This window comes from Chiloscyllium plagiosum, unplaced genomic scaffold (assembly GCF_037043375.1).
Source record: "Chiloscyllium plagiosum isolate Xiang-an unplaced genomic scaffold, Cpla_swu_hap1 HiC_scaffold_1, whole genome shotgun sequence".
In the NCBI taxonomy this organism is placed as follows: Eukaryota; Metazoa; Chordata; class Chondrichthyes; order Orectolobiformes; family Hemiscylliidae; genus Chiloscyllium; species Chiloscyllium plagiosum.
Genome location: NW_028270139.1, coordinates 149,596,725 through 149,615,897, shown reverse-complemented (window position 1 = coordinate 149,615,897; position 19,173 = coordinate 149,596,725). Strand labels below are relative to the sequence as shown.

The 19,173-nt window shown below is 43.4% G+C and overlaps 1 protein-coding gene across 1 annotated transcript in view; it reads left to right on the top strand.

The window, feature by feature from the left end:
* Positions 1–11,959, top strand: part of LOC122555249 (histamine H2 receptor-like) — a 109,269-nt gene extending 97,310 nt beyond the window's left edge. Inside the window, exon 5 of the transcript XR_015759860.1 lies at positions 11,944–11,959. The gene's annotated coding sequence lies outside the window, so the exon portion shown is untranslated. The remainder of the gene's footprint in view (positions 1–11,943) is intronic.
* Positions 11,960–19,173: the final 7,214 nt, after the last annotated feature.

Here is a 19,173-nt window from a genome sequence, read left to right as displayed (position 1 = left end):
TAAAAAGAAGACAGGGAAATAAGGGTTGAGATACAGGTCAGCCAGGGTTACACTGAATGGTGGAATAGTCTAAAAGACCTACTCCTCTTCCTTTGTTCCCTTCATCCTAAGGTCACAAGTGGGGAGTATTCAGTAGCAACAGTGTGTACTGTCTACAAGATCCTCTGCAATAATTCACCAAAAATTCTGAGACAACGCCTTCCAAACCCACAACTTCTGTCATCTAGAAGGACAAGGGAAGCAGATACATGGGAACACCACCACCTGAAAGGTCCCCTCCAAGTCGCTCACTGTCCTGGCATGGAAATATATCATTGTTCCTTCACTGTTGCTGGATCAAAATCCTGAAATTCCCTCCCTACGGGCAATGTGGGTCAACCCACAACAAATGGACTGCAGTGGTTCAAGGAGGCAGCTCACTATCACCTTCTCAAGGTAACTAGGGATGGGCAATAAATGCTGGCTCAGCCAGCGACACCTATGCTCCAAGAGCAAATAACAACACTTAAACTGTACATTTCTGTACAGACCCTTTTATCCACCCTACAGAGGGTAAGATTTGAGTGTGTCAATGCAGTGTGTGTTACTTTAGCTCCATCTTCTGAGAAGCGCCTTAATCTGGCCCAGATTCAGTCCCCTCCTCTCTAATTGAGACATTCCAGCAGGTTCTCTTACCTCCAGTTTACAACTCACATCTTCCAAACTTTCAGCTGTCATCTTTGTATTCCAAAACAACTAAACGCAAGTTCCCCATTTAAAACTATTGTAGAGGCCAGATTTTCATCAGGGATTGGGAGAATTTGCTAATTACCCTTGAATCAGTGCCTTGCATGATTATTTCAGAGGGCAGTTAAGATTTGATTTGATTTTTTATTATCATGTGCCTAGGTACAGTGAAAACTCTAGGTATAGTGAAGATTCATTCATTACTCTAATAACAGCAGGAGAGAAGCTGTTCTTGAATCTGTTGGTATGTGTGTTTAAGAGTCAACACATTGCTGTGGTCTGGAGTCACATGTAGGCCAGACAAGGTAACAATAGCAGATTTTCTTGCCTAACAAGGATCAGTGAGCCAGATGGAGTTTTATTACAATTAATGATAACTGTCACAGTCATTATTACTTTAAACTAGTTTCCAACTCAAGATTTTATTAACACAATTTGAATTCCAATCATTGTCCTGGTGGAATTTGATTGCATGTCCCAGAGTCTTGTCCTCTGGATTCCTAGTCCCGTGGCATTAACACTAAACCCACTAAGTCTCCTCATGCCATCTCTAAGCAACCCACGCCTGTTCTCTAACCCTTTATGTCTGCTCCATACCCCCGACCCCTTCCATTATTCTCATGCTCCATGTATCCTCCATACCTACTCTAACGGTATACACAATGGACAGAACAAAAGAGCCATTGGTAAGCCTGGTAAGTTTTTGAAATACTTCTGAAATTTGTAACATAAGGAAATAAGCTTGTTTTTTTTCAAATTGTTAAAGTATATCTTACAACCTCATGCAAATGTCAATCAATCAAAGGCACTCATGGTATCAGTAAGCAAAAGCTTGACGAGTTAAATTCCCATTTTGAACCAAAATCCCAGAAAAACTTGCTTGCCCTCTGTCCACTTAGGCAAAGTCTCACTCACACTGACCATACTCCTTGCTTAACTGTTTTGCTACTTAAGATACAATGACTATTGCCCAGATATCATCAATTATACCTTAAATATTTTGAGTTTGAATCTGAGTATCAAATAAAGTAGGAGAAAGTGAGGTCTGCAGATGCTGGAGATCAGAGCTGGAAATGTGTTGCTGGAAAAGCGCAGCAGGTCAGGCAGCATCCAGGGAACAGGAGAATCGACGTTTCGGGCATAAGCCCTTCTTCAGGAATGAAGAAGGGCTTATGCCCGAAACGTCGATTCTCCTGTTCCCTGGATGCTGCCTGACCTGCTGCGCTTTTCCAGCAACACATTTCCAGTATCAAATAAAGTATTTGACCTTAGTGTAGGATAAAAGGTCGACACAACATCGAGGGCCGAAGGGCCTGTACTGTGCTGTAATGTTCTATGTTCCTGCTCCTCAGATACTGCCTGACTGGCTGTGTTTTTCCAGCACCACACTCGTTGACTCTGGACTGTTCTATGTTCTCTGTTCTAAAGTAGGATATTATCATTAGCAATTGCTCAGAGTACTTGGTTGGTTTTTCAGGATAAGCACAAATTACAAACTACTCGACTTCAAATAATTTTCATCCCTCCCTTCATTGGATCAATTATTGGCAACTCAGTATACATAAGAATTCACTGGACATTAAGCATCCCACAGTGGTTTGAAACACCACCGAACTAATGCTGCACAAAACAGAGTTACACTGATAGAGAGAGTAAGCAAAACATTTATTTTAGCACAGATGGACTCCCTGAAAGTTCAATATTCATTTCATTTCTCTTAAACAAAGGTTGACTCTTAACTGACACAGAACATGTTTAGATTAGATTAGATTACATTACATTACAGTGTGGAAACAGGCCCTTCGGCCCAACAAGTCCACACCGACCCGCTGAAGCGCAACTCACCCATACCCCTACATTTACCCCTTACCTAACACTACAGGCAATTTAGCATGGCCAATTCACCTGACCTGCACATCTTTGGACTGTGGGAGGAAACCGGAGCATCCGGAGGAAACCCACGCAGACACGGGGAGAACGTGCAAACTCCACACAGTCAGTCGCCTGAGGCGGGAATTGAACCCGGGTCTTCGGCTCTGTGAGGCAGCAGTGCTAACCACTGTGCCACCGTGCTTAGTGGTTAGCACTGCTGCCTCACAACACCAGGGTCCCAGTTTCGATTTCAGCCTCAGGCGACTGTCTGTGTGGAGTTTGTACATTCTCCCTGTGTCTGCATGGGTTTCCTCCGGGTGCTCCGGTTTCCTCCCACAATCCAAAGATGTGCAGGTCAGGTGAATTGGCCATGCTAAATTGCCCATAGTGCTAGGTGCATTAGTCAGAGGGAAATGGGTCTGGGTGGGTTACTCTTCAGAGGGTCGGTGTGGACTGGTTGGACATAATCTAGAAAGCCACTCAGCAAGGAATTAAATGTCAGTCTTGCCATAAAAAAATGACTGGTCACCACAAACAATATGTAACAATTGGTATAGGGCTTGTAAACCCTGGCTATCACACTGAGTGTTGTGCTCTTACACAGCATTTTGTGATGCCTACAAGACCTTGACGAATGCTGATCTGATGATGCTGTCACTTTATAAAAGTTATATTGTCCTGTTTTATTTGAAGCGAGGTTGTAAAGGCAGAGATGCTGAAGTGGCTACTTGTGACAGCTTAAGTCAATAACTTAGGAGGCCTTTGGGTTTTTTAAAAACAGTTGTAACAATGGAAGGGGGTGGGCAAGGGCAGTTCTCATAGATCAGGCTTTCTAGGTTTTGTTTAGCTGTAGCTGTAGCAGTCAGAAGCTGTTTGGGTCCCAGAAGGGCTGGAGCTTCAGTAAAATGATTCCTAGCTGCTATATTCTCTGAAATCTCTCTTGATGTTGTTTCTACCTGGATTGGAGAATTGTATGTAAGAATCTGTGCCTGAATTTACCTTTTTGCCAAGGAGTGTGATTATGGGATGTTACTATATTGGAACAATTAATTAGTAATATGTTGTTATTCAGTTAAGCTTTCCCATAGTTAAGTTATTCTAAACTCCTCTTTCTTTTGTTTGTATTTTAACTACAGGTTTAAATAAATTGTGTTTTGTTAACATCGAGTAGTTTGACCAGTTGCATCACGCCTGGAACACAGCGTTTCACATCTATCTTTAAAATAAGAAAAGGTTAGGGTCTAGGCTGCTTCCTTAAAATATTTTGAGGGGGCCTGGTCCTGTCCATAACACTGACGAATTTCAAGTTTAAATCCCCTTGATATCTGTTCTTAGCAAGTCATTGACAATACTAAGAAGTACAGGATGCTTGAAATATTGTTGGAATATGACATTACTCGGTTTAGAGCTGAAAAATGTGTTGCTGGAAAAGCGCAGCAGGTCAGGCAGCATCCAAGGAGCAGAAGAGTCGACATTTCGGGCATAAGCCCTTCAGGAATGTACGTAACTAGGTTTATAGTCTGGCCAGCCCTCTAGACAGTATTTTTTTGATTTCATACGCTCTTCATCTCATCACATCTTACAGATTTCTTCATCATCTTTATGTAGCCAATAAATGTTTTGTGACTTCTGACAAAATTTTTAAACCCTAAAGTCTTCCCAGTGTTCAGACTTATAATTCTTTTTTGGCAACACGGTATTTCTCTTCCAAGAGTCATACAGCACAGAAACAGACCCTTCGGTCCAAGTCATCCATGCTGACCAAGTTTCCAAAACTAAACCAGTCCCACTTGCCTGCATTTGGCCCATATGCCTCTTAACCTTTCCTATTCATAAACTATCCAAACATCTTTTAAACGTTGTAACTGCACCCACCATTTCCTCTAGCAGTTCATTCCAAATATGAACCATTCTCTGTGTGAAAAAGTTGCGACTCGGGTCCTTTTTAAAATGTTTCTCCTCTCACCTACATATATTTCCCTTAGTTTTGAACTGCCCCCACCCTAGGGAAAAGACCTTTGCTATTCACCCTATCTATGCTCGTCATGATGTTATAAACCTTACTCCTCAACCTCCGCCACTCCAGTGAAAAAGGTGCCAGTCTATCCACCCTCTTCTTATAATTCAAACCCTCCAGTTGACAACATCCTGGTAAATCTTTTCTGAACCCCCTCCAATTTAATCATATCCTTCCTATATCAGGGCAACCAGAATTGTACACAGTGCTCCAAAAGTGGTCTCAACAACATCCTGTCCAACTTCAACATGAAATACCAACTCCAATGCACAATGGTCTGAGCAATGAAAGCAAGCTTGCTAAATATCTTCTTAGCCACCCTGTCTGTCTGTGGCTGTACTTTAAAAAACTATGTACTTGAACCCCTCTAGGTCTCTCTGTTTGACAACACTACCCAGGGCCATCCATTAACTGTAGAAGTCCTGCCCTTGTTTGTTTTAACAAAATGCAATATCTCACATTTATCCAAATTAAACTTCATCTGTCGCTCCTCAGCTCATTGGCCCAACTATCAAGATACCTTTGTAATCTTAGATAACCTTCTTTGCTTCTCTACTATACCATCAATTTTGATAACATCCTCAAATTTACTAAACATGCCTCCAAATTTTTCATTCAAATCCTTCACATAAATGACAAACTAAAGTGGACCGAGCACCGATCCCTGTGGTACCCTGCTAGTCATAGGCCTCCACTCGAAGAAACAACTCTTCACAAGTTCCAGTGGGCGGCACGGTGGCACAGTGGTTAGCACTGCTGCCTCACAGCGCCTGAGACCCGGGTTCACTTCCCGCCTCAGGCGACTGACTGTGTGTGGAGTTTGCACGTTCTCCCCGTGTCTGCGTGGGTTTCCTCCGGGTGCTCCGGTTTCCTCCCACAGTCCAAAGATGTGCAGGGTCAGGTGAATTGGCCATGCTAAATTGCCCATAGTGTTAGGTGAAGGAGTAAATGTAGGGGTATAGGTGGGTTTCGCTTCGGCGGGTCGGTGTGGACTTGTTGGGCCGAAGGGCCTGTTTCCACACTGTAATGTAATCTAATCTAATCTAATCTAATCATCACCCTCTGTCTCCTAACATCAAGGCAATTTTGTATCCAATTGGTAAGCTCTGCCTAATTCCCATGTGATCTAATATTAGTAATTAGTCAAATATTATCTAGTCTAACATTATCTTTACCTTCTCAAATTCCACTTTTAGTATTGCATTTTATTCCTAAAGGGAGCATATGTACATTGAAAATTATTTGTTTTAAATGTTTGCCATTTTTTGTCTAACTCAATATAAGTTTCCAATCTGCCTTCACCTATTCAACCTTGATTTGCTCAGACTTAAAGCCCCAGTTTCGGATCTGAATACTTTCTGTTTAATGGTGTCTTGGCTGCATTCTCTGCTGGATTTACAAGTGACTATCTCATATTTACAGTGCTTAGTTTTAATCTTCCCAACACAAGTGGAAGAATTTTCCCAATATTTACTTTATGTGAACTTTTAACACCTTAAAGACCTCTGTCAGGCCTCTCCTCAGTCTTCTCTTAAATAGAACAAAGTGCCTTCCTTGTTTTATCAATCCTAACAAGTATAAACGACTCAGTTCTTTTAAACATTTCTGTAATTTCTCCAGTGCAGCAATTTCCCTGAGAGCCGAATGTTTTCTTATTAATGTTAATGGCACAGCTTCTGCCTGTCATGGTCAATGACAAGCTTCAGGGTAGACAAAAGGGATCACTGGCCTGGGAATATTAAAGAGAGAAACATTATAATCAGGTAGGATATCTTCATGGGCTTCTAGACACCAATCTCTAAATAGGGCACAACTCAAATGTGGAGCTTATTCAATGAACAGCTACTGTGTGCCCTTGATAAGTGTGTACTAGTCAGGCAGGGAGGAAGTTGTTGAGCAAGGGAGCCGTGGGGTTTACTAAAGAAGTTGAATCTTGTCAAGAGGAAGAAGAACGCTTATGTTAGGATGAGACATGAAGGCTCATTTAAAGCACTTGAGAGTTACAAGTTAGCCAGGAAAGACCGAAAGAGAGAGCTAAGAGCCAGGAGGGGACATGAGAAATCATTGGCAGACGGGATCAAGGAAAGCCCTAAGGCTTTCTATAGGTATATCAGGAATAAAAGAATGAGTAGAGTAAGAATAGGGCCAATCAAGGATAAGTGGGAAGTTGTGCATGGAGTCAGTAATCACATTGAAAAAAGACAACGTTGCCAAGCAGAATACTAAGATAGAGGCGACTAAAATAGATGGAATTGAGGTGCACAAGGTGAAAGTGTTAGCCATTCTGGAAAGTGTGAAAATCTCCTGGGCCGGATAGGATTTATCCTAGGATTCTCTGGGAAGCCAGGGAGGACATTTCTGAGCTTTTGGCTTTGATCTTAATGTCATCATTGTCTACAGGAATAGTGCCAGAAGACTGAAAGACAGCAAATGTTGTCCCCTTGTTCAAGAAGGGGAGTAGAGACAACCCTGGTAACTATACACCAGTGAGCCTTACTTCGGTTGTGGGTAAAGTGTTCGAAAGGGTCATAAGAGTTAGGATTTATTATCATCTAGAATGGAATAAGTTGGTTACGGATAGTCAACACGGTTTTATGAAGGGTAGGTCATGTGTTACAAACCTTACTGAGTTCTTTGAAAATGGGAAGCCTTCAGAAATAAGATAACGAGAATCCAGAAAAAGTATATCCCTGTCAGGGTGAAAGGGAAGGCTGGTAGGTATAGGAAATGCTGAATGACTAAAGAAATTGAGGGTTTAGTTAAGAAAAAGAAGGAAGCATATGTCAAGTATAGACAGGATAGATCGAGTGAATCCTTAGAAGAGTATAAAGGAAGTAGGAGTATACTTAAGAGGGAAATCAGGAGGGCAAAAGGGGACATGAGATAGCTTTGGCAAATAGAATTAAGGAGAATCCAAAGGGTTTTTACAATACATTAAGGACAAAATGGTAACTAGGGAGAGAAAAGGGTCCCTCAAAGATCAGCAAGGCAGCCTTTGTGTGGAGCCGCAGAAAATGGGGGAGATACTAAATGAGTAAAAGGCTACGGAAGATATAGACTGTAGGGAAATAGATGGTGACATCTTGCAAAATGTCCAGATTACAGAGGAGGAAGTGCTGGATGTTTTGAAACGGGTAAAGGTGGCTAAATCCCTAGGACCTGATCAGGTGTACCCGAGAACTCTGTGGGAAGCTAGAGAAGTGATTGCTGGGCCTCTTACTGAGATATTTGTATCATCAATAGTCACAGGTGAGGTGCTGGAAGACTGGAGGTTGGCAAATGTGGTGCCACTGTTTAAGAAGGGCGATAAGTACAAGCCAGGGAACTATAGACTGGTGAGCCTGACCTCAGTGGTGGGCAAGTTGTTGGAGGGAATCCTGAGGGACAGGATGTACATGTATTGGAAAGGCAAGGACTGATTAGGGATAGTCAACATGGCTTTGTGCATGGGAAATCATGTCTCACAAACTTGATTGAGTTTTTTGAAGAACTAGCAAAGAGGATTGATGAGGGCAGAGCAGTACGGGTGATCTATATGGACTTCAGTAAGGCATTCGACAAGATTCCCCATGGGAGACTGATTAGCAAGGTTAGATCCCATGGATTACAGGGAGAACTAGCCATTTGGATACAGAACTTGCTCAAAGGTAGAAGACAGAGGGTAGTGGTGGAGGGTTGTTTTACAGACTGGAGGCCTGTGACTAGTGGAGTGCCACAAGGATCGGTGCTGGGTCCTCAACTTTTTATCATTTTTTTGTCATTGGATAGGGTAAATAGGCAAAGTCTTTTCCCTGGGGTCGGGGAGTCCAGAACTAGAGGGCATAGGTTTAGGGTGAGAGGGGAAAGATATAAAAGAGACCTGAAGGACAACTTTTTCACACAGAGGGTGGTATGTGTATGGAATGAGCTGCCAGAGGAAGTGGTGGAGGCTGGTACAATTGCAACATTTAAGAGGCATTTGGATGGGTAAATGAATAGGAAGGGTTTGGAGGGATATGGGCGGGGTGCTGGCAGGTGGACTAGATTGGGTTAGGATATCTGGTTGGCATGGATGGGTTAGACCGAAGGGTCTGTTTCCATGCTGTACATCTCTCTGACTTTATGACTCTATGAGGTGAACATACAGGCGGATGAGGGTAAAGCGTTTGATGTGGTCTATATGGATTTCAGTCAGGTGTTTGATAAGGTTCCCCACTGTAGTCTATTGCACAAAATACAGAGGAACCTCGATTATCCAAACGAGATGGGCGGGCACTATTTTGTTCGGATAATTGATTATTCGGTTAATTGATTTCCTCTGGGGCTTGGAGTTTTCTGTGATGTCTGCTCCCCATTCAGGAGACTAGGCAGCAGCACACCGCACGCGAGATGCCGCACCCCCATCCGCTCCCACCCTTGCCTGCCCCCACCCCACCCCAAACCCCGTCTGCCCACCCCCCAACCCCGATAACCCCACCCAACCCCCCACCCACTCACAACCCCGTCCGCTCACACCCTGCCCGCTCCCACTCTGTCCCCTACCCGACCCCCCAACCCCATCCGCTCCTACTCCACCCCACCGCCTGCCCCCAACACTAACACTGCCCCCTTCATCTGCCCTCCCATCCACCCCCAACCCCGCAGACTGTCCAACCCCAGTCTGTGCCCATGCCCCCTGTCCAATGCATCCCCCAATCTGCACCCCCTCCAGGGAAACTGAACTGTACACCAACAGCAAGACTGCTGCTGCCTTTGTGGCATAAATCTCCAAATACCGTGCATACACACACACAACTTTTTGATAGGTTCCACCTCTGCCCTGTATAGGACAATGTTGGAGAGATTATCTCGGGAAGGGGGTTTAGGGTACACCAGAAATCCTTTGATAAGGTGCCACTCAAGAGGCTGCCAAAGGCTTTTGCCCGAAACGTTGGATGCTGCCTGACCTGCTGTGCTTTTCCAGCACCACTCTATCTAGACTCTGGTTTCCAGCATCTGCAGTCCTTGTTTTTACCTCGTTGATTTTAACCCTACTGTGAATCCTCTTGCAAGGATGCCTGCATTGAAGAAGTTTTCCTCCTCTCTCTACAAGAATCTCAGGGAGTCTCTCTCTTACTGCACCCCGAGGTCATCTCCTCTACCCTGAAGCTGTTCAACCATGTCCTGAAACAGACTCACTACCACAGCACCACTCTCATGACCTGTCCTACCTGCCTATCTTCCTTCCCACCTCTCCACTCCACCCTCCTCTCTGACCTATCACCTCCATCCCCACCCCCATTCACCTGTTGTACTCTATGCTACTTTCTCCCAACCCCCACCCCCCTCTCATTTATCTCTCCACTCTGCAGGCACCCTGCCTCTATTCCTGATGAAGGGCTTTTGCTCGAAACATCGATTTTCCTGCTCCTCGGATGCTGCCTGACCTGTGGGGCAGGGGGACAGGTGACTGAGAAGTTGGATGATGTTGGGGGTGGATGAAGTTGGGGGTGATGGTGATAGGTCAGAGAGGAGGGTGGAGTGGATAGGTGTGAAGGAAGGTGGGCAGGTAGGACAGGTCAAGAGGGTGGTGCTGAGTTGGAAGGTTGGATCTGGGATAAGGTGGGGGGGGGGAAATGAGGAAACTGGTGAAATCCACATTGATGCCATGAGGTTGAAGGGTCCCGATGCAGAAGATGAGGCGTTCTTCCTCCAGGCATCGGTTGATGATGGTCTGGTGGTGGAGAAGGCCCAGGACCTGTATGTCCTTGACAGAGTGGAAGAAGGGAGTTAAAGTGTTCGGCCACAGGGTTGTTTCGTGTGTGTATGTGTCCCGGAGATGTTCTCTGAAGTGTTCCACAAGTCGGTGTCCTGTCTCCCTAGTGTAGAGGAGACCACATCAGGACCATCAAGGATATGCAGTCGTGGGCGGAATTTGCTAATGCTCTTTGGGTGTGTTTAAATTAATTCAGCAAGGGGAATGGGAACCGAAATAGAGTTTACGGAGGATGAGTAGTGAAGTCAGAACTAAGATTTGAAGATTGCAAGAAGGCACCAGCAGGCAAGAAGTTGGTTTGAAGTGTGTCTACTTCAATGCCAGGAGCATCCAGAATAAGGTGGGTGAACTTGCAGCATGGGTCGGTTCCTAAGATTTTGAGGTTGTGGCCATTTCAGAGACATGGGTACAGCAGGGACAGGAATAGTTGTTGCAGGTTCCAGGATTTAGATGTTTCAGTAAGATCAGGGAAGGTGATAAAAAAGGGGGAGGTGTGGCACTATTCGTCAAGGACAGTATTGCAGTTGCAGAAAGGATGTTTGAGGACTCATCCACTGAGGTAGTATGAGCTGAGATTAGAAACAGGAAAGGAGAGGTTACCCTGTTGGGATTTTTCTATAGGGTCCGAACAGTTGCAGAGATGTAGAGGATAGGATAGCAAAGATGATCCTTGATAGGAGCAAGAGTGACAGGGTAGTTGTTATGGGGGACTTTAATTTTCCAAATATTGATTGGGAATACTATAGTTCAAGTACTTTAGATGGGTCAGTTTTTGTCCAATGTGCGCTGGAGGGTTTCCTGACACAGTATGTAGTCAGGCCAACAAGGGGCGAGGCCACATTAGATTTGGTACTGGGTAATGAACCCAGCCAGGTGTTAGAATTGGAGGTAGGTGAGCACTTTGGTGATAATGACCACAATTCGGTTATGTTAACTTTAGCGATGGAAAGAGATAGGTATACTGCAGGGCAAGAGTTATAGCTGGGGGAGTGCCAAACGGTCAGGAGAGCACTGTCCTGGGAGTCCTCAACATTAACTCAGAACCGCAAGAAGTCTCATGCTGGCAGGTTAAACATGGGCGAGGAAAACTCATGCCCACTTCTTTGGTTGATGAAATAATATCAGAAGCATTCGAATCTGGATCATCCTAGCTCTCAAAACATCTCAAAAGGTTTTACCAATAATGGACATTTGCTAAGCTCTTCATTACAAGTATAAAATGCATTATCATCGCCTGGTCTCTCTGACTGGCAGGTTAATAACATTGAGATTATAAACACAATGAGTCAGGTTTATTAATAATAACACAGGCTGTCTCCTTAGATTGCAGTCAGAACATAATTGATTTGCCTTCAGCATTTTAAACACATCGCCCTTATTATACTTTCTGGAGACCATGGATTTTGAAATTAACACCTGGCGACAAAGTGAATAGAACAGAACAGTAATTTACTATCACTTGCATTTTTTTACAAAAAGAAATAGTGAAAAGTGTTTAAGTCGCCATTTCATGGCTCCTACATTAATAACATTGATATAGAGAAAAAACAAATCATTATTAAGACAAATTCTATCTTTGTTTTCCCGAACCCAGGAGCCACAAATTAAACTTAGTGCAGAAAGCTGGTGAAGAAGTCATCGCCGGAACAAGCCATAGACGCTGGCTGCTGGAATACTGGGCCAGAAGACTCCACAGAATCCTGAAGCTGACCCAAGGATCCACTTCGTTGCCAATTCTGGGCCAGAAATCATTGCAGAAGCTGCCTCAAGGAATCCCAGGCAGCCAGATGCCAGGCAGAAACTACCTCATTGCTGAAGCCGCCGCTGACCCAGACTGGTTGAATCCAGGGCCTTGCCACTGAAGCAGACCAATGTTTGCAGCTGCAATGGCCACAGTGGAATTTGTGGCTGGGAAAGCATAACAGGCTACAAACTGCAATTGGGCCTTCCAGAGCAGTTCAACTATTTTTAACATTGTTTTTTGTTAATGGAGTGCAAGAATTTCTTGGCCATTCCTAATTGCCACAGAGAAGAATACCACAAATTCCTCCACTTGTGTGGCTGTGTTTTTTGGATTTTAGAGGTATGAAGAAAATTATGGAGAGAGGAGAGAAAGATGCAGCTTTAGAGATCCATTTTCCTCCTTACACCATCCTTCGGTGATTTAATACACCAGAGAAAGGAATGGAATGCCTCCCTCTCAGTCTTTGATGAATTAAAGTAGTTATATATCTCCAATTCAAGTTAGGCATCTGTCTCAGTACCTCCCAGTGTTATCTTCTGGTATGAAGTCTGTAAGGTCATCCCGAACTCTACACTATACTAATGAAAACTTTCAGCTCTGGAATTTCCAACTCTAGAAAAGTGTAAGGATTATTTCTGAAATATTGTTCCTGACCTAGCTCAAGGTGGCTTTCAGTGCTAGCATGCATTGAACCTCCGATGATTACACGGGAAACATCCACCTCAAAGAGCTTCACTGCCGACGGTCAACAAAACATTTCAATTGTCACAGATATTGTCTCAAATAAACTCATCTGAAAACTTGGTCTCACTCACTCCACACCACACAGACCGTCACTAGCCCCAACTCTTGGCAGTTCACCTCTCGGTTGACTAAAGTTATAGAGTCATAGAATCATACGGCATAGAAACAGATTTTTGGTCTAACAAGTCCATGTTGAAAATAATCTCAAACTAAACTATCCTCTCTTACCTGTACTTGGCCCATATCCCTTCACACACTTCTTATTAACATACTTCTCTAAATGTATTTTAAATGTTGCAACTGTATCCGCATCCACCACTTCCTCCAGAAGTTCATTCCAATCACAAACTACTCTCTGTGTAAAAATGTTGCCCCTCATGTCTTTTTTAAAGCTTAATCCTCTCACCTTAAAAATGTGTCCCCTCGTCACTCTAGGGAAGTCACCTGCCATTCACCTTATCTATCCCCTCATGAATTTATAAACCTTGATAAGATCACCTCTCAACTCCTACACTCCAGACAAAAAGTCCCAGCCTATCCAGCCTCTCCTTATAAGTCAAATCATCCATTCCCAGCAACCTGGTAAATCTCTTCTGAATCATCTCTGGCTTAATAATATTCTTCCTATAGGCAAAAGTGAGTACTGCAGATGCTGGAGATTAGAATCGAGAGTGTGGTGCTGGAAAAGCATAGCAGGTCAGGCAGCATCTGAGGAACAGGAAAATTGATGTTTCGGGCAAAAACCCTTCATCAGGAATTCCTAGTTGATTTTAACTTTATTGCAAAACCTCTTCCAAGGATGCCTTGAAGAAGTTCTCTTCCTCCCTCTACAGGAATATCCTTCCTATAACAGAGTGACCAGAACTGAACACGGTACTCCAGAAGAGGTTGCACCCTTGTCCTGTACAATCTCAACACAATGTCCCAACTCCTGTACTCAAAGGTCAGAACAATGAAAGCAAGTGTGCCAAATGCCTTCTTAATCACCTTGTCTACATGTGATGCAAATTTTAAAGAATTATGTAGCTGATTCCCTAGCTCTCTCTTTTCTGCAACACTATTCAAAGCCCTACTTTTAATCATGTAAGTTTTGCCTTTGTTTTACTAAAATGCAATGCCTCATATATAAACATCACCAACCACAATCTGGTGAACAAGTGGTCAAGTCTCAGGTTTCAAGCTTCCAGGAAAAATCAAGATCATCCTCAACTGTGTGAGGACAAACAAGGGAATACGTGGCTGTCCTCTCAACAAGTGGATCATGAGGAGCACCGCAAATTGCGACTCTGGCCATCCAAGTCATACCGATATCCCCAGATTGAACTTCTGACCTCAGAGATCCATTCCTCTTGGTTACACAACCATTTACACCACCTCAGTTTGAATGGATTGTTTACCTCAATATTGAATGACGATTATTTCCTCAAGTGTACAAATAAAAAACCATTCCAAACCCTGTCACCTGAATTTAGTGTCATCACTTTTACACTCAACAAGTAACAATGACTTTCCATTACTCAACACACTGAACTTCTTGCTTAATTTTCTTCATTGTTTTGTCCCATCTCCGTACACTCAGAACTGCAGAAGGGGCTCTTCTAACTTACTCATTCATGGAGGCAGCCATGGAGGCAAGTTTGGGGTCACTCCGAGGCCCGGTGGCACTGCAACAGCTACATCAGTGAGATGAGCCTGAAGCAGACTCATGGTAGCAGTGGAATCAAGTTTGAGCCGATGGGGTACCTGGGAACATCAGTGGCATCTGCATTGGTAGGGTCCGTTGAGGACTCATTGTGGCAAGGGAATCAGTGGAAGCAAAATGGTACCGAGTGACAACTTGCATCCCAGCAGCAGCAGTGGCACAGTGAAGAGATGTCATGCATGGCCACCAGGCCCATGGCCCATAACAAGACAGACTGTAAAGATAAACACTTTTTCTTTATCTCTTTATTTTTCTGCCTTAATATTCTATATTTTGGTTTATTTTTCTGTGTTCTAAGATGGTGCCGGAGAGTGGCAACATTACACAACATTTTTCACTGTATTTTATAACAAAATACATGTGACAATAAATAAATCCTTCCATGTCTCCACCAATGACATATCATTAAATCACTGAACCCTTATCTCCTGTTCACCCCAATTATTTTTGCTTACCTCCCAAAGTTCCTCAGAAATGCATGCCTTTGACCACATCCTTATCCGTGTGTGCCAGATTTTTGAATTCAAACTCCACCATTTGCTGTGGCAGGATTTGAACCCAGGTCCCCAGAATGTTACCTGGGTCTTTGGATTAACAGTCTACCAATAAGACCTTTCGGCATCACGTCCCCTAATGTTCCTGTGACCCTCTAACAGAACTGACAAATAGAATAAAATATTTAGTGGCATAAAAGCAAAGGTTGGAGAAACTCAGTGGCTCTAGCAGCATCTGAGGAGGGAGAAACAGTAAACATTTAGGACTATGATTTCTTTGGTTACCCAAATCATACAGTAACAACTTCAGTTTTTAAGAGTTAGAAACAGTCAGTAGGTAAAAGTGATAAGGAAATGGTCAGAAATATATCCCCATTAACTCCAGGCCTGAAGAGGCACATGTAGTAACATTGGGGAACAAAGTGAATCATGGGTATTTCTTGTATAAGTGCAGTTTAGCTCTTTATCTGAGATGAGATTTTGGAAATAGAGAGAAAGAAACAAAAAAAACCTTGGATTGTTAGAATGTTAGAATAATTCAGAATTCAGCAAGGCTTGTCCAGCCAATTCCCTAGATTTCCAAGCCTGTGGTGCTGGGAATTCTGTGATAGTTTGTGTGGTAGATGTTTCCCTGAGCATATAGACAATTCCTTGGTCTGGCCTTCATATGTGACTGTGGACATATGCATTTGACTCTGAACTGCCCTCCGAAACTCAGTAGGAAGCCACTAAGTCCAAAGCAATTAGGATGCCCACATCCCATGAAGGAACAAAAAATAGTTGAGAGAAACAGCTTGTAAAATTTCACAAATTAAAAACTTGGACACAAAAAACGTAAATCTCAATTATGTGAAGTGATGCAAAAATAAAATCATTGAACACTTTGGAGTTCTTTAGAGAACGCAGTCAGAAATAAACCAGCTTGCCAGATGGGTTTTTCATGCAATTACCCAAAACTAAGAGCAAATTCTAAAAAAAAGATTGTCTTCCTTTGTTGCTTTCAATCAGTTCTAATTCTCAAGCATTCAAAAGAGTCAGAGGTAACTTCAGTGAAATCGCCAAGATCCAAGGGGGGCTTGATCAGGTGGACTTGAATCTAGAACAAGAGGTCATAGTTTAAAAATAATAGGCATCTCTAAACAGAGATGAGGAAACTTTCTTTCTCCCTGCAGAGGTTTGAAAGTCTTTGGAATCTCCTGCTTCGAAAGGCAGTGGATGCTGAATCTTTAAATATTTTAAACGCATAGGTTGGTAAATTCTTGATGACCAAGGAGGTAGAAAATTATCAGGGCATGCAAGAATGTGCAGTTGAAGTTAAAATCAGATTAGCTGTTATTTTATTGTATGGCAGAGCAGGCATTGAAGGACCGAGTGGTCTCACCTTATTCCTTGTTTGTATGTTCAATGCAAAAAATGTGTAGCCGACCTTATAATGATTGACAAATGAAAAATAAAGTATTAGGATGGAACCTCACTTAATAAGATGGTTTATAATTCCTGTGAATACTGGAGAGAAAATAGATCTCATCTTGCAAGCTGAAAATTGTAATTGCAACACAGAAGGAATGGACATGCTATGTCAATTTCCCGGAGCCCTGAAGGTGACAGAACCTTGCAGCTCTGTATTACACACACTAATAGTTTGCAAGAGAAGCATACGAATTATGCTGCAGAAAATGGGCTTGTTAGTTTTCAAGAGCTATGGTCAGGATGACTTCAGTTACTGGGTCTATTTTAAGATTATGAGTGAGAATCAGGCAGGCACAGAACCAGTACAAAGTGCAGCCTTCATTAGCTAGGTTGGCTGGATGGCTGATTTGTAATGTTAATGGTGTAGGTTTAATTCCTGGATTGGCTGAGGTAAGAAGGCTCCACCATCACAATCTCGCCCTTGCCTGCGGTATGGTAATCCTTAAGTTAACCAGTTACTCTCTCTAATGACAGTAGCTCTATGGGACTCTAGGGACTTTTACTTTACAAAATGCAGTCACTGGACTTAGGTTTTTCCTTGGCAACTTGCTTCAACCCCTGGCCTCATTTAAGTATAGAGAATCAACAACAACTTGCATTGACACCATGCCCTTAACACAGAAACAAACTCCAAGTTTCCTCACAGCCAATTCATCAAGCACATTTTGACAATGAGCCGCACAAGTGAGACAGGAAGACAACTGACTAGAAACTTAATCAAATAGTTCAGCTGAAGGAACAAATCAAATGGAGAGAGACTGAGTAAGAGAGAAGTTGAAAGAGGGAATTCTGGACTTCAGGGCACTTACAGCTTAATGTACAGTCACTAAAGGTGGAGGTTCGGAAATCGGGGCTAGGTAAGTGACCAAAATTGGAGAGGGCAGAGATCTTGGAGTGTTGTAGAGCTGGAGGAAATTAAAGAAAAACAGCGGGACAAGGCTAAGGAGAGATTTGAAGTTAAGGATGAGAATGTTAAAATGGAGTCTTTGTTGAAGCAGAATCAATTGTAAATCATAAACATGGGGTGATGTATGGTAGATTGAAAGCAAAATCGATTAACTTTTCAGACAAGAAAAAGAAGCATCACTGATGGTGACATTGGTGAGCTGGAGAAAGGGTTGGGGGAGGTGACCTGACTAGGGCTTTCAATTTCCATCCCTCTCGCACCTTCAACTCCACTTTCCTGCCTTTTACCTATTACCCGTGATTCCCTTCCAAATTTAAAATCTGTCTGTCTCAGCCTTGAAGATGAGAGGTGAAGGCCTGGTGGCATTAAATGTCAGACTATTAATCCAGGGACAAAACTGAGGAAGGGTCACTGGACCCGAAACATTAACACTGATCTCTCTCCACAGGTGCAGCCAGACATGCCCAAAGTTCTTTTTTTCATTCCTGATTTACACCATCCACAGTTCTTTTGGTTTTTAGTAATCCAGGGATCCAGGTAATGTTTTAAGGACCAGAGATCAAATTGCGTCATGACAGATGGGGGCACATGAAATCAATAAACATCTAGAAGTAAGAGTAAAATATGTTCATGATGCTGATTGTTAGGGAATAAAACTCATCTGACTTCACTTGTGCTCTTTAGGGAAGGAAGCTGCTGTCCTAAACTAGACCTACAGTGATGTGTGGCTGAGCCAGCAATGCCCACATCCCATAAACAAATTACTTAATAACCCAACTTCTATATCCCTCTGTGGCAAAGAATTCCACATGTTCACAACCCTCTCTGACAGAAGAAATTGATCCTCATCGCTGTCTTAAATGTGAGACCTCTTAATTCTGAATTTATGTCCCCTACTGTCGAGGGTATAGGTTTAAGATGAAAAGGTAAAAATACAAAGGGGACTGAAGGGGCAACGTTTACACGCAGAGGGTGGTGCATGTATAGAATGAGCTACCAGAGGAAGTGGTGGAGGCTGGTACAATTGCAACGTTTAAAAGGCATCTGGATGGGTATATAAATAGGAAGGGTTTAGAGAGATATGGGGCAAATGCTGGCAAAGGGGACTAGATTAATTTTGAATATCTGGTCGACAAGGACAAGTTGGACCGAAGCATCTTTTTCCACAATGGACAGCTCTATGACTCTAGTACTGAACTCTTCATCAATAGCAAAAATCTTCTGATCATCTATAATGTCAAGCATCCTAACAATCTTACAGATTTAAATAAGATATTGTGACCAGAGGGATCACCCCACGAGCCCCAGTCCGATGGGAAAAGGTCCCCGGTCCCGTGAGCCCCAGTCCGATGGGGAAAGGTCCCCGACTCCATGAGCCCCAGTCCGATGGGGAAAGGTCCCCGGTCCCGTGAGCCCCAGTCCGATGGGGAAAGGTCCCCGACTCCGTGAGCCCCAGTCCGATGGGGAAAGGTCCCCGACTCCATGAGCCCCAGTCCGATGTGGAAAGGTCCCTGGCCCCGGATACCTGAGCTGGAAAACGTCCCAATGTTAAGGCTATTCCGAATGTGACATTATTTGATGTTTTGCCATCTCTGTGTGTCTCAAATGTTCCTCAAAGCTTGGTCATCACAAACAAATCCAGGTGTCACTCCACACCAACCTGTTCCCAACACAAAGCAAGGCCACTGCCAGCCAAAACAGGCTGCCTTCCTCAACCCCCCCGCCCCCCATTTATCTCTCAGCCGCCTTGGGCTCCACCCACC